Source organism: Triticum dicoccoides, chromosome 2A (genome assembly GCF_002162155.2).
Source record: "Triticum dicoccoides isolate Atlit2015 ecotype Zavitan chromosome 2A, WEW_v2.0, whole genome shotgun sequence".
In the NCBI taxonomy this organism is placed as follows: domain Eukaryota; kingdom Viridiplantae; phylum Streptophyta; class Magnoliopsida; order Poales; family Poaceae; genus Triticum; species Triticum dicoccoides.
This window is the reverse complement of record NC_041382.1, coordinates 199,822,093-199,837,143: the sequence shown is the minus strand read 5'-3', so window position 1 is coordinate 199,837,143 and position 15,051 is coordinate 199,822,093. Positions and strand designations below refer to the sequence as shown.

The 15,051-nt window shown below is 42.8% G+C and overlaps 2 long non-coding RNA genes across 2 annotated transcripts; both read right to left on the bottom strand.

The window, feature by feature from the left end:
* Positions 1 to 4,304: 4,304 nt before the first annotated feature.
* Positions 4,305 to 10,196, bottom strand: LOC119354184. Its single transcript, XR_005170685.1, has 7 exons — positions 9,411 to 10,196; positions 7,688 to 9,166; positions 7,493 to 7,568; positions 7,178 to 7,285; positions 6,862 to 6,985; positions 5,273 to 5,444; positions 4,305 to 5,190 (listed from the first exon to the last, which is right to left on the bottom strand). It is a non-coding gene; the product is annotated as an uncharacterized LOC119354184 (long non-coding RNA).
* Positions 10,197 to 12,407: 2,211 nt separating this feature from the next.
* LOC119354183 lies at positions 12,408 to 13,310 on the bottom strand. Its single transcript, XR_005170684.1, has 3 exons — positions 13,159 to 13,310; positions 12,964 to 13,062; positions 12,408 to 12,425 (listed from the first exon to the last, which is right to left on the bottom strand). It is a non-coding gene; the product is annotated as an uncharacterized LOC119354183 (long non-coding RNA).
* Between the last annotated feature and the right edge of the window lie 1,741 nt (positions 13,311 to 15,051).

The window sequence follows — 15,051 nt, the reverse complement described above, 5'->3', positions numbered from 1 at the left end:
GATAGTGGATCTGCATCCAATTCTTGTTGACTCTGCTATATAAATTACCCAAAGAAGACCAGACTTAACTTCGAATGAAATTTTAGAGAATGTTCACATAGACAGTCAAAGGACAATTGTTAATGTTATGGAAAAAAAGAGTGATTTGGACACATTGTGCAGAATAATCACACTGATTGTCTAGGTTTTATTTATATATATAATTACAACTGACATTGTTGATGGAATGCTAGCAGAAGAAAAGTCCACCCGTGGAAAAAACGTTTTGGATTTCTGCCCCACGCGTGGACACGCTTGACAAAAAAACCCACCCCCGAGTCAATCGACCACGCCTCGCACCCCCATCTGGATCCGCCGCCTCCCCACTGTTGGCTCCCCCTGCAGTCTCTCTCTTGAAGATCCCTCGCGCAGCTCGCCAGCTCGCCACCGACGCCGCTCGCCGGCACAGCTCGTCGGGCCGCTGGCCGCTCCGCGGCTCCGCATGGGTCTGCCCCTATGAAACAAACCGCACTGCCGGTTCTAGCAAAATTGACCACGGGTCGAAGCATTCTTAGCAAAAATGCCCGTGCGTTGCAACAGGAGCAAACAAACAACACAAGTCCTAACTCAACCAATTGCGCATGGTGTAAGACCTCAACTCCATGCCCCTAACTAAATAAACATGACTAAGACCCCACCCTTAGGTCGGCGTCCTCTATTTGGACATGACACCGGAATCAAGTTTTCGCTTATCCACTTTTCCACCCTCGTCGTCGATAGCCGCCCTACCAATTGTTACTAAGCAAGGTTGGCCAGGCCTAAGAACTGGATGGTTTAGCATCCTTCATGTTTGGCTAGACTAAGAATGTTGGGCAAAGATTTATTATCATTTTGGCTAATATAGTAGGAAAAATCAAGTAGTTGTGTTGGAAACACCATGAAATTTGAGTCTCACTCCTCATGCGTTGTGACTGGTGCCACTGGGCTGAGCGAGGCTGGTTTATACGTGATGATGTCTAGTAGAGGAGCATGTCAGTCACCGGCATCTGTTGTTCGACTCGGTCATACCAAAGATGCAATGGAGAAAAAAACATCCAATGTAGTCGTGGACATAACTTTCTTCTTAAAGTTTGAACATATATTCATTGCCGGCAATTACGTCGGCGCTTTCAATATTAGCCCACCACTTAAATACAGTAGGAGATTAGCCTCCACATACGGAATATCATGGAAATTTGGCACAATTTTCCCTCAATTCTGGTTCCTTCCTTTATTATTTCTCTCAGTCTATATTATTGACTTTTCCCTCAAATTCCCGTTCCTTCCTTTATTATTTATCTCAGTCTATATTATTGACTTGTCCTCAATTCGCAATCCTTCCTTGAATTAACTTTCTTATATTTCTGTCCCTAATTTTCTCAACAATTCTCAATCCTTCCTTGAACTATCCTTCCTGTATTTCTCTATTTTTTTGAGAGATGCGGAGTCATTGGGCCGATTTGTGTGCATGAGTTTTCTCATTACGGCAATATAATCCATCGAGTAGCCAGGTTTCACGTAGGTGCAGTTTTCACACACATATTTGAACTGGTGATATGGGATGTACTAAAGCGAGGTGGTACTAAACAGAAACATTGTCTAGCTTGATTCGTTGCAGCCTTAGAAATTTCCTAGGAGGTTGTGAGTTCGATCCCTGGTAGCGACACAACGCGCCATTGTTTTTGCCTTTCCCAGTGTAGGTGGGCCGGCTTCATGAGGCCCAAGCGGGTGCGGGGCGGATGGGTGCAGGCCAAACAAATGCAACGCAGGGCGTACGCTCAACAGCGGAGGCAGGGGAATAGTACCACCTCGTAGAACCTCTCAAAGAGGCCACGTACGGGAGAGTGAAAAAAAAGGATGAAAGAGTGAAAAAAAAAGGATGACGGTGAACCCGGAGACCCAATCCGTGCTTTATTATTAGGGAGAGACTAGCAAAAGCGCCCGTGCGTTGCAACGGGAAAAAAAATCATATTCTCCAATGGTTGACCACATTTGTTCACATCTCATCTCATGATTTTTAAAATTTATTTGCAAATGCAAGAAAATGTACCCTTTTTCAAATTTATTCAAAAACTGAAGCAATGTTCACATTTTTGAAAAAATATCTTGGTTGTCAAAAAAACTGATAATTCAAAGAATTATTCTGAATTTCAAGAAACATTTTTTAAAAGACATACTATAATATTTCAATCTACCCCGGCAATTAATTTTTCAAAATTCACACTCATGTGGTAAAAATGTTGTAACAAACTTCATGTTTGTTCTCCAAACTTTCTCCATATTTCTTTCTCCATTTATCGAGGCTCCTCCTAAAGTCTTGACATTTTTGGACACTCCTAAATCCTAGACTCCATTCAAACTCCTTTGGCACAAGTTAAATAATTTTGGGTTTAACTTCGCCTATTTTGCTGGAACCACTCTTGTTGGGTTGGAAACATTCCATAAAGCCTTACAAAAATATCCCACCATTGTATTCTTCTCCATGGCCTCTTCTCTTGATTCTTTTGGTCTCTCTATATTTTTTTCTGTAAGGAGTATATCAAGAGAGAGGGGAGCAGTGCATAGCCGAAGCCCGCTTAAGGCCCACCTGCGGCCTGACCTAGCCGGCCCAAGAGGCCTGCCCGATCTCCTCTTATCCACCCACTCGCTCGACCCCCCTCTCCCTCGTTCCCCTGCTAGCGCCGCCACTCACACACACGCATCGCACACGAGAGGAGCGCCCGCGCCCGATCCCCTCAAGCTCGCCACCGGGCCAGGACCTCCTCGCCTGCCTCCTCGTCTACCCGGCGCCATCGACTCGTCAGCTCCGTCGCCAGGGGAGGATCCCCTCGACCCGTCCCTTTCTGCCCCGACTCCGGCGAGCGCCGCCCCGTCGACTCTCCTCCACCGCGACGCCTCCCCTCTGCTTCCTCGTCCTCGCCTCGTACCCCGCCACCGCCGGAGCTGCTCCGTCCGCCCCGCGCTGGAGCCGTCGTTCCCAGGCCGCTGCCGTGCCCTCTCGCCTCCTCCTCACCTCCCCATGCGCCTACACCAGCGACCTCCGCCTCCATCCGTGCCGGCGAGCAAGCCGAGAGAGATCAGAAGAGACAGGGATGAGGGGAAAATCAGCGACAGATAGACTTTTTTAGTTCGCGCTCGTGTTCGTGTTGGAGACGGACTGCTCCTTCGTGTGCGAGACGGACGACGACGTGTTTTTTTCCTCTTCCCGGTTGATGATGCCCATATGGAGTGCGGGTTGATTTCATAAAAGATGAGGGACTTGTTTGCAAAAACACCGCGACGGTGAACCCGGAGACCCAATCCGTGCTTTATTATTAGGGAGAGATAGGGATTATATATTATTATATTATTACTATATTATTATTATTATATTATTATTATTAGGGATAGACTAGCAAAGGGGCCCGTGTGTTGCAACGGGAGAAATAAATCCTTGCTCGTCCTAGTCTATGATTTCACTTCTCTTGCTTGCCACCATTGTCGTCCGTGCGTTGCAACGGGTCAAAAAAATAGCAAATTTGCTTTGTGTGTGCGATTGCGCAATATTTCTTATGTTCAATTCTTTTTTTCGAAGTATGAAGTGTGGATTTAAAGAAGCCACCTTAACATCCTTCATCTGATTAAAGAGTAGTTGTGCATGGAATAATTTGTCAATCGTTTTTTTACTTTTCGAGAGAACATGAATATTTATTTATTTTAAAAGTAACATTTTTGAATTTTTTAATCATTTTCAAATGGGATTTTTTACAATTCACATTTGTTACACATTTAAAAATAATTTTGATTTGTTTAATTTTTGAAAATATTTTTAAATGCAACATTTTTTAAAAAATTGGTACATTTTTAGGAAATATTGAATATAAAAATGATGAACATATTTAAAAATGTTCACATTTTTTGAAATAAAAGCCAATTTGATACAACCTTTCTCTTAAAAAAACACACGCTCTGTGTCTGCAGTAAAAAAAAGAATTGTTGGTGTTTGGACCATGTAGTATAGAGTTGAGAAAGTCATAGTCATGTCCTTCGATGTCACCTCCTTCGACTTATCACTATCATCGGGTAAAAGAAAAAGAATTGTTGATGTTTGGACCATGTAGTATAGAGTTGAGAAAGTCAGTCATGTCCTTCTATGGCACCTCCTTCGACTTATCACTATCACCGGGTGGAAGAGAAGTGATGGATGTGTTCTGAGTGGTATATACAAACGGTGAAATTGTTGTATACAATTTAAAAGCTTAATAACTAAACCAAAATTTTATTTAGAATTTGCAGAAGATAATAAATGCAAAAGGATTTGAATAGTTTTAGAGATAGTGTTTTATTTTCATTATTTGGGCTTGGCCCAAACAAAACACTTCATGCACACAGAAGTACAATACACACGCTCTTTCCCTAAAAATCATGCAAGCACGAACTCATCTCCCTTCCCTTTCCCCATGATCAAGTATCCCTACTGCTTGAAGTGCGAAGCACTGCCACCGGCTGCTCATGTCTCCTCGTCGTTCTTGGGATACAAAGCACTTCATGTCATGTTCTTCCACCATGACCATCGGACTATATTTTTTAAAACCGAACGGGCAACTGAACCGTTGTGTCTGTCACCGGTTGGACCGCCGGTTCATCGATTTGTTCGTGACAAAAAAAACAAGTTATTAAAAATAACCTTAGATCAAATGAGTACACATAATATTGGATGTAATATAAACATAACCAGCCAGGTCACAGGGGCTGAGACATTTTAACTCACCTTCCCTTTAGTTGCCAATTTGAAGGGAGGGATCGAATTATGTTGTGTTTATGGCCAATTGAGCGGTCCATGAGCGATCAATTTAAAATACATAGTGATAACCTGGCTTCTAATGTAAATAATAATCCAATTCTTTTGCAATTGGATACCCAAATTTAGCATACTGCACATTCATCTCTCTTATCGTCAGTGTTTGATTATGCAAAAATAGGTTCAGCATGTAAAATCAAGGTAGCTTCTCTGCACACAATTTCTTGGGAAGAGACAACAAACCTTTGCATCATTCAAATGTCACAGGTGACTTGTTTTAGTTTGGGATCTTGAAAGAATCAAACCAACATACCTTTCCCGGCAACAGTCAGCAGTGGTAAGCATGTGCCGCTGGAGCCCGACCAACTTCCCTTGATCCCATTTATTGTCTCCTATCCACGGCGACAAAGTGAAAAAGGTTTCAGCGGACTTAGTCGGGCATTCACGATCAGGTTTTAGAGGGAGAAGACTCACCGCCTGCTGGCAAGGTCGGGACCGTGGTCGTCCGTCTCCGCTTTGCCGGCCGATAAGATCATTGATATTGGCCAGCCAGCTGAGTACTCATCACCTTGCTCTGCTGAATCACCTTGAGGCTATCGTTGGTGCTCCGTGAGGTCTGTGGCCGGGCTCTAAAGTCCTTGATTTGCTGTTCGGTTCACCACAGTGACCAGCGAACAGTGTCAGAAGAAAAATGTCGCTTTACGATCAAGACGGTAGAATAAATCGAGATTATTTCCAAATAAAACGAACAAGAAACTTCATGCATCTACATGAACAAAATTATAATCAGCAGGGAACATAATTATATTTGACAGAAGCCTCAAACTCGATTGAAATCACAACCGGTACAATTTTCTAAGTTTGGTCTTCACAACTATACAAAAGAAGAAGAATAAATGTATACCATCATTTCAAATCCAAGACAATATTATCAAGGTTAAGAAAAATCGAATCACAACACAGTCCACTGCAATGAATTCTCAAAATATCTTGGAATTACTCTGCTTCGCGTTATTTAGTATGCTTGTTCTCCTTCCCATAGAGTGTCCGTTGATTTAGCTAGTTGGTGATTGTTTTTAGTCCATAGTAGCAAATTTGTTGCACATGCTGCATGCATGTAAAAAAACAATGCACGGTGCTGTTTTTTTGTCTGTGAATCGTGTGCACAGCCCCACGACAACATAACTGAAGACATACTAAATGCTTTCTAGTTAACTCTTCAAATGACTAATCAATACAGTAAGTCCTCACTGCATCTCTAGGTAGGAACCGAATATCCCGGTCTGTTTTCTCTACCAATTCAGATCTCACAAAAGTAGGGAGTATGAAAAATATAGCAGAAGGGATAACCTGAAGTAGCTATTATGAACCAAGCATCATATATATCAGCTGCCCATTAATGGGTAGTTCGTGCAATGTGCACAATTTCTATTCAAGTAATAAAAGTGATGGAAGACCTCAAGTACGTTCAACCCAGATTACTTACACATGCAATGCACTTGCCATTAATCGGGCTTAAAATTTGTTCACAGGAGACGGAGATATCGGGTTAGAACTTCCCTTGTTTTTACATTGATTTTAGGTTGGATGCAGTAGTAGGGCTCTCTTGAATCTAGATGATGTGCAGGTTAGGTGTGGCTGTGAAGGAGATCTGTGAGTTCTTAATATAATCATGAAAAATAGGAAGCTCTTAATATAATCATGAAAAATAGGATGCTCTAGTTCACAAGAAACCAAATTGGCTCTTATAAGCCGATCGATCGGCACAATCAAAACAGCTGTTAAATTAACAACAAAATTGAAGGTCATGGCTTTGTTGGAGCAAAGATCTAATCTCCACATCTTGAATATGTGGGAACCAGATTAGGATGACAATGTCCTACAAATTCAATACTTCATTTTTCTGTGATCAATGCAAATGTCTTCTATGGGCTTCTGGCTACTTGTTGGCAGCAATAGTAGGTTGGTGAGCAACTGAGCCTGCTTCCTTGTTTAGATATTCAGACCAGCACATGGAAAGGTTGAACAAGTATACTTATATAATACTAACAACCTGTCAGTACCAGGGTAATATTTGTTGGTGAAGATGCCTGAAAACCAAAGTTGTGAGTCTAGCTTGTTTCCTCTTGCATCATCTGTGTGGAAGTCATGGCTTTCCATACAGCGGAATAGGGCTAAACTCCACACCTTCAACCAACCAGAGAGAGCTAGTTAGGAAAGGTGGTTATAATGGCGTACTGGTTGCTCAACTCTTCTTTGTCTACACTAATGTACTATTTAACTACTTGGGCTCAGATGCATACAAAAATTGAAGATGAAAGGTTAGGTAGATGCAAATGAGGTTACAGTACATTAGGAAAATTCACTGCTACAACGGACCTGCTATTTTGAAACTTATGTTTGGGACTGTATATGCCAATATCTTCATATCATGTGCAGCAGCCTCTTCAAATTGCTAGTCTCATTGACATGATTTGTGAAAGAGTCCTACAGGCACAAATTATTGATGCAGTAATAAGCTAATCAAGTTTTGTCCAGCCCGTGGATGCGTCGACGTTGCCGCTGCTATTGCCGGCTTCCGAAGTATAGCAAAAGAATCTGCGTCATGTAAGTTGCAACTCGCACAATCTCGTCGGGAGGCTTGGGAGCAGCATCGTGAACGACAGTGAGATGACAGTTTGCCTGATGGATAACCTCAGGGTGCAGCCAAGGTGCTTGTGACGCGCTCCATCTCCTACTCGTCAAAATCGCCGCGCTGCTCCTGCGCCGACTGAGCGGAGGCAGAGGGAGAGGAGGAACACGTCAACGAGCAGCAAGAAATTGTAATCGAAGCAGGCCGAATTGGCGGAGGGAGGCGGGCGGGTGCAGATCTCGCGCCCGGCGGCTCACCTTGTCCTGCGCTGCCGCCGCCTCGTCGTCGTCGAGGAAGGCGAGCGGGGTGTCCGGGCTATCGGCCGCGGGCTTCTTGGCCGGCAGAGCCGCTAGGGCCTTCCTCGGCCGGCTCCGGCTCCACGAGGGGATCTCCGGCCGCGCCTGCTCCTGCTGCTGGCCCGCACGATGGACGACAGGTCCGCGAGAATGGCTGCCACCTCCAGCTCATGCTCGCCGAACTCCTCCTCCCGCGTGGGTCCGGTCCCAGACGCGGCCGCCTTGGATCTCACCGAGCGAGCGAGGGATTGGGTGGAGCTCTGCGGGCGATGGCGAGAGCAGGGGAGGAGGCGGAGGATTTGTTTGGTAGTTTTGGTTTAAATAATAGAGGCTTTTTTTTGGTAAAAACAAAGTGGGGGCTCAAATTAGTACCACCTCGTTTATATTACGATTTTGTCTATACAAGTCGTAAAAGCGTATTATGTCATGAAAAGAAAGCGTATTATGACGGTGAACCCACGGAGTCAATCCGTGCTTTATTATTATTATTATATTATTACTAGCAAAAGACCCGTGCGTTGCTACGGCTCTAGAATAAACCTATACATGGTCAAAATACAGGACAGCAACATGTCTTCTTTTAATTTTGTTTCAAACCATTAGAACTATGTTAAATTTTACTTAAATTTAGTTCCCTTATTCCACCATAAAGAATTCCGGTTGAAAAGGAGATGACGTCTGTCATTTACTTTCCCAAAAAAAAAATAGAGTCGATAAACCCGTGCGTTGCAACGGGAGAGAGATTTTGTGTGTTTATATAAACATTCATCAATGTAACACGCCAGAATCCATCAGGTGCCACCCAAAGACGACATAGAGATGAATGGCAAGGTCAAAATGTATATCAACAAAAACTTCACAATTAATGAGTTTGCCTTTCTTTTAATTTTTTGGATTATCATGTAACTGACAACCTTAGGAGGGTCTTCCTTTTTTGATTGTTTGTGTTTTGGCACCGATGTTTTTTATTATGCACTTGTATGAACCAGGATCAATAACACTTAGAGAGAATTTATTTTGACGTGCAAGTATATATGTTTTCACTGTGCGTGTTCTGAGGAAAACTATAACTACAGTAATCAGGAAAATAATTGGCACACCAAATTCCCTCTAAAAGATTTGCACACCAAGAGGGAAGAGCTAAAAACTTGAGACATGAAAAAATATCAAATCCTATTGAATCATGTTTATGAATTAACTGTACCAATGTATGGCTACATATAAATAGAATAGCTAGAAAGCACAGCAGGTTGTACAGTTCAGAGGTGGAGTGGTCTAGGAACAACCTTGTGGCTGCCGCTGCACTGCCAAGGTTGTTTCCACGCTTGCAGCTACCAAGGACGATGTCAAAACAGGAGGTCGCCTTAGATTAGGCACCCGTGGCCGCGGTTGCGGATGGACCGCTACTGTATCTACGGTCCTTCCTGAACACCGCAACATCTGCAGTTTTCACCAACATCTATAATTATTTGCAAGAGCATTATAGCACAAATCAAACTGGTTCGTGGTAGTCTCTGAATGAACAAACTAACAGTCAGTTGTTGCATCCACACGAGTACTGCCATCTATCCTTCCAATACCACATCCACGCACACAGTAAGAAACCTAAATAATTATTTGTGATTGGGACGTTGCTGTTGGAGACGGTTAGCTCAACTAATAGTGAAGGTTCAATTGAACATACCTGGCGGGGGAGGTTGATGTGCCTGCGTGATTGCTCTCCCCGTGGTGGCCTGTGAGATTCCAATGAGCTGACCATAGACCTCCCTCTGCACAAACCAATGTGCCTCCCACTGCACTTCACCTTCGGCCTCCCTGCCTAGCCAGCCTCGTCCTCCTCCCTGTCTTCGGCAGCTGTGGGATGGAGAGGTGTTGCGGAGAGTAGTTTGGACGGCTATGGGGGCGGCGATTTGGACGGCGGTGGTGGCGGCGGCAAAGGGCGGCGGCGCGGACGGCGATGGGGGCCGAGTAGAGGGTCTTCCCTTGACCTTCGAGGCACCGGCGCCGGCGGCGGAGGGGGTGGCCAGGGGCTATGGATTTGCTGTCGCATCTGATGGTGGGCGGGTGAATCGCGTCGATGTTCGCCATTGGAACCAGTCGGATGGGTCCGACGACGGCGGATAGAGTGCGCCTGGAAGGAGTGGCTGGTGGCGAAGCCGGCGGGGTTGGGAAAACCAATGTCGAGGTGGAAGGAGCGGGGAGGAGTCCCGGAGGCGCCATGGTAGCAGGGCCGGGGAGCCGCCAATGGCCGTGACGTCGAGCGTCGCCGGCGGTGGAAGGCCGCGGGTCGCCCGTAGTCGATGGGCGCGGGTGTGTTGGCACTTGGGGTAATGGGTAGGCGCGCCGGCGGAGTAGGGGGCGGCGGCGCGCCGGCGGAGTAGGGGGCGGCGGCGCGCGGCCGCGGACGGCGGTGAGGGGCGGGGCGGGGCGGAGCAGGAGGTCCAGATGAGATCGAGAGAGGAAGGGTCGTGGGCCGGTGGCTCGGTTTGTTTTTCTTTTCTCTCGCTCGTATCGCTTCAGGTTCAGTTAATATAATATGAGGACTGCGGGCCGAATTACTAAAAAAATGCAGGCATTATTTTGCAAAAACGGCGCCACGGTGAACCCGGAGACCCAATCCGTGCTTTATTATTAGGGAGAGACTAATACAAATGCCCGTGCGTTGCACCGGGCGATAAAAATGATAGAACCTGCTTGATGGGTCATTTTTCGCCATTTTTAATATCTAATTCTAATAAATGTTGAACATGGAAATTTCTTTTTTTAATAAATTCATTAAAATGTAAACTCTATAAAATAAATTTTTTTGAAAAGAATATATTTTTGTAGTAAAGAAGTGATTTTTTGGGCGAATTTTTAAGTGTTTTTAAAAATTACGAACATATTTTTTTGAAATATTTTTAAACTGTTTTTTGTGTTAACTTTTTGGGTATTTTTGTTTGGTAATTTTTACAGATAGTTGGTAGCTTGGTTGGGAAATTTATTTTTTTTACTATCTGGGCTTGGCCCAAACAAAATAGTTAAGGTGCATGGAAGGACCCATGAACTTATCTTCGTACCGCTGCGACCCCTAAAAGAAGATCTTCTTACTATTGGGCCGTGAGGGCCCAACAATGTGTAATTGACCCTTTCTTTTGCTACATATCTAAAGCTACCATCAGGGATGCAATTAAACTAATTGATAATTGAAGAAAGAGCAGAATATATGAAACTTCAAGAATTATTCCAGCATCATGTCCAAGAATAATAACCAAGTTCAAGCCACCATGTTTAGGTATATATGTAGTCATCAACATGAAATTCTTTGGTTCAATCCAAATGCCATGTGTACATGAGCTAAATATACTTATACCGGTCTAGCACAGAAAGAAGTACATGTTCGGCAATGGCAAAACCCGATACAGTATAGACTTGTATACCAAGGGAAACTGGAACAAAATGGTTTACAAAATGTACAAGCTTTACTCTCCAGACTCTGCAGGCTATAAAAACAGAACACACTCAGGTGCCGGTTCTTCAAAATATAAAGTCGTAGCTGCATTTGTTCAGAACAAAGAATGAAGCATTCATAGCTTAGCCGCCCTCTGCTTCAGTTAAATAATACGTGCTAGCTTGCTTATGGATGTGCCCAGAAAATTCAGTGTGAACAACTCTGAACCTGACTCTGGCTAAAAGAACAAAATCATTGGCTTGATTTAACTTATTATGTGTTCTGCATTATGGACACCGTGACATCAGTAGCAACTTAGTGACATGTTTCAATTGGTAAATATAAGAAACTTAGTGACGACGCGTGTTATTTGAGGATGACAATTGTTCTCTCCCATACCCTTAATCAACTCATACACTCTGATATGTAAATTCAGGCCATATACATTCAGCTTCTACCACACAAAAAATGAACCTAGAAAACCTAGCAAGTACTATTACTTTTCAAGGACCAAAAACTTGAAAGAGGAATAACATAGAAGAAACGAAGAACAAACCTCTAGCGGAAGCATTACATGCATTTGTGAGTCCAAGCATAATATCTGCAAGAAATTCAGAAAATACAACATGCCTCCAAAATTCAGAGATCTCATGACAGGTGGACTGATGCCCAATATATCTTTAGATAAAGAGGGGGGGTGAGATAAAGAATGTGCATGTTTCCCTAGGTAGTCTGATGATCCGAAGCAAATTATCCACAAGGAATAGAAAAAAAAATCAGTAGAACATCCAAGGACCAAATGGGCAAACAATAATATAATCTTGAAAAGAAATACCAACATTAGTAAATTTTACCACGAAACGATGGCAGTTCTCTGGCACTTCTTTCCTTGTACCCAAAATAATTCCAAAAATAACAAACAACAAATTACAAAACCAGAGAAGGTAATCTGGTGTACTTTAGTCGTTGTATAGTGCTTCTACTTAGCCTAATAGGGGTAGCGCCACTCAAAAAACCAGCAAATCAAATCAATCTTGCAAGTTTTTTCTTCACTGTAACTATTCCGCAAGACTGCTCAAATATAAGCTATTTAGAGGAGCACAACTATAGTACTGTGCGATATTTAGAAATCAGCTTGTGCGCTCAAGTGCAACTCAATTGCATACCAGTTTGGTGATGGCAACTAAATCTGAAATCCAAAAGCTTAAGTAACGTCAAAGTTGAGATATCGCTTCCTTGCAGCTATGTTTTCACTGACAAATCGACTTCCTGCTAATGGAGCAACCCAATGATTAGTGGTAACATAATTAAAATACTGCAGTGATACTTTCTTGTTGGTAAGAAACTTAATTTCAGTGCTAGAGATAAATTATTTGTTTCAGCATGCTAGAAATAAATTCTTTGTTTCGCCAAAATGACAGTATTTTTCTGTTCGGAAAACTTGATGTTTCGGCAAGATCCTAAAAACAGCAGCAACAAATATTTGCAGTAGAATTATCACATATCTCGGCCTCACCATCTCAAAGCGACACATAAGACAAACAAAAAGGAAATCCAAATCGCACTTGTTCCTACTATATATCTGCAGATCACAGACCATGGCTTCACAAGCTTCCGCCACTCTAGCACATATGCCCGTCCGAGGTTCAACTATCATTATTCTCTTGTGTACAATCAGGACAGAAGCAGCATAATTTTTCTGACACTTGAATTCAAAACAACTACTAAAACCAAATTCATGTTGCTATTTGGACGCACAAATACTCTGTATCAACTAATGCATTGTGCATGGAAAACGGGAAATTACCTCTTGTTACAACCAGGAGCTTCAGGATTTACTTTGCTTGTTAATTCCACCGACTACATTGGTGTAGCTCTCTTCCTTGCCGGGTCTATTCCTCAGCTGCTGCACAAGAATAAACAACAGTAAGCGATTTAGCCAATGTGAAGTCATCGTTTTACTTGCACCTATCTTAAATCGGAAGTGAAAAAGAAACTCAACTGTGCACATTAGCAGAAATCATCGTCAACAAAGCCATAATGTACTGCCATGGGAAACAACACCAAATAAAGCATCATCAGTTCATATATGTAAGAAAAAAATATGCTAGCAAGCAACAGTGCTGCTCCCGAAACTGTAACCGTCGAGTCCCGCGAGATACATAACCATCGACCATTGTTTCGTCGCTTTGCTGCACATCAGACATACACGCCTTTGCCCAAACATCAGGGAAAGGTGAACCCGAGGAGTCAATCCGTACTTTATTATTATAGCAAACATGCCCGTGCGTTGCAACGGGTGAAAACAGCCCTCACACGCCCTTACCCACTGAGCATGATTAAAGACCTCACCCTCATGCCCATAACATAATAAACATGACTAATACCTCATTCTCAGGTCCACATCTTCCATTCAATATAACACCAGACACATGTTTCTGCTTGTCATATTTGTCGTCCTCGTCGCCGGTGGTCATAGTACCAGTTTTCACTAACCAAGGTTGGCCAGGTCCAACAGCTGGATTGTTGAACCGCCTTCGTGTCCGGCCAAGATCAAGACCGTTGAACAAAGTTTTTTTAATCGGCTAGCTAATATAATAGGGAAAAGCATTGGAATAATATATGTCAGTGTCACCATGTAAAGTGAGTAGTTTGTGTCAGATAGACCATGAAATCTTAGTTGGACTTCTCTCATGCATTTTGACGGGTGTCACTGGGCGAGTGAGACTTGTCGTACGTGAAGACTTTATGGAGAAAAAAGATTCCTTCATATCCTAGTTTAATAAATTGAATTAAAACAATGCATCAGGTGGGCGTATTTCAAAAATTCCCCAAGTTTTATTAATAAGTATAGATTAAAAAATCATGTTTTAAAAAATGTTTGCCTTTTCAAATTTAAAGTTCAAAATATATTTGAGTTTTAAATTTTTGCAAATTCTAAAAATAATCACAACAGTACCTCCTAGTTTAAAAAAATGTTTGTGTTTTAAAAAATACTCAGTTTAAAAAAAATATTTTTCTTTTGAAAAAAAATCGAGTTTAAATTTTTGTTAACAACTTTGCAAATTTTCGTGTTCTAAAATATATTCACTTTAAAAAGAAATCCTCTTAATATCTGGCGCGATTGTGCGCTTAATTTGAAATTTCGCGTGGCTAAATGAACACCAAGTCATGTTTGGCCTAGTGGTAGCCTTCTGAACACTTTAGCATGAGTGTCTGAGTTCGAGTCCTTGCAGCGTATTAATTTTTCTTAGAAACGTTTTACTGGCGCAAGCTGTTGGTTCCCTAATGGGCCGGCCCATTGTGGCTCTGCGCGTCTGCTTTTTCTTTTTTGGCAGAAACGAATCGGGAGAACGATAAAACTACCGCACGACAAACCACCTCGGACGTACGAATTGTAAGACCTGTGTGCCGTGTGCGTGCGGAGAACGCGGCGTGGGCCGGCCCAAAGCAGCGCGGTGTCAAACTACAGAAATTTTGACGGACGGACAAAACTACGAACGGTTCCCTAAATTAGTACCACCTCGTTTATATTATGATTTTGTCTGTACAAATCGTAAAAGCGTATTATGACATAAGAAGAAAACGTATTGTGACGGTGAACCCGGAGACCCAATCCGTGCTTTATTATTAGGGAGAGACTAGCAAAAGAGCCCGTGCGTTGCAACGGGAGAAAAAAATATTAATGTGTTGGTTTGCTATAGAGGAAACACCAGTTGCCATGAACCAGAGATAACACCAAGGGAAAAATTTACAGAGCTGTAGTTAGCTCTATTCTAGCTTTCTTTTGTTCTGCTTGCATATTTGTGTATTTCTGCCTTTTTCATGCACACTTTTTGATTTTCTATGTTGGTTTCATGTTTGCATATTTCTTCCTTCCTTGTGTTTTTTTTTT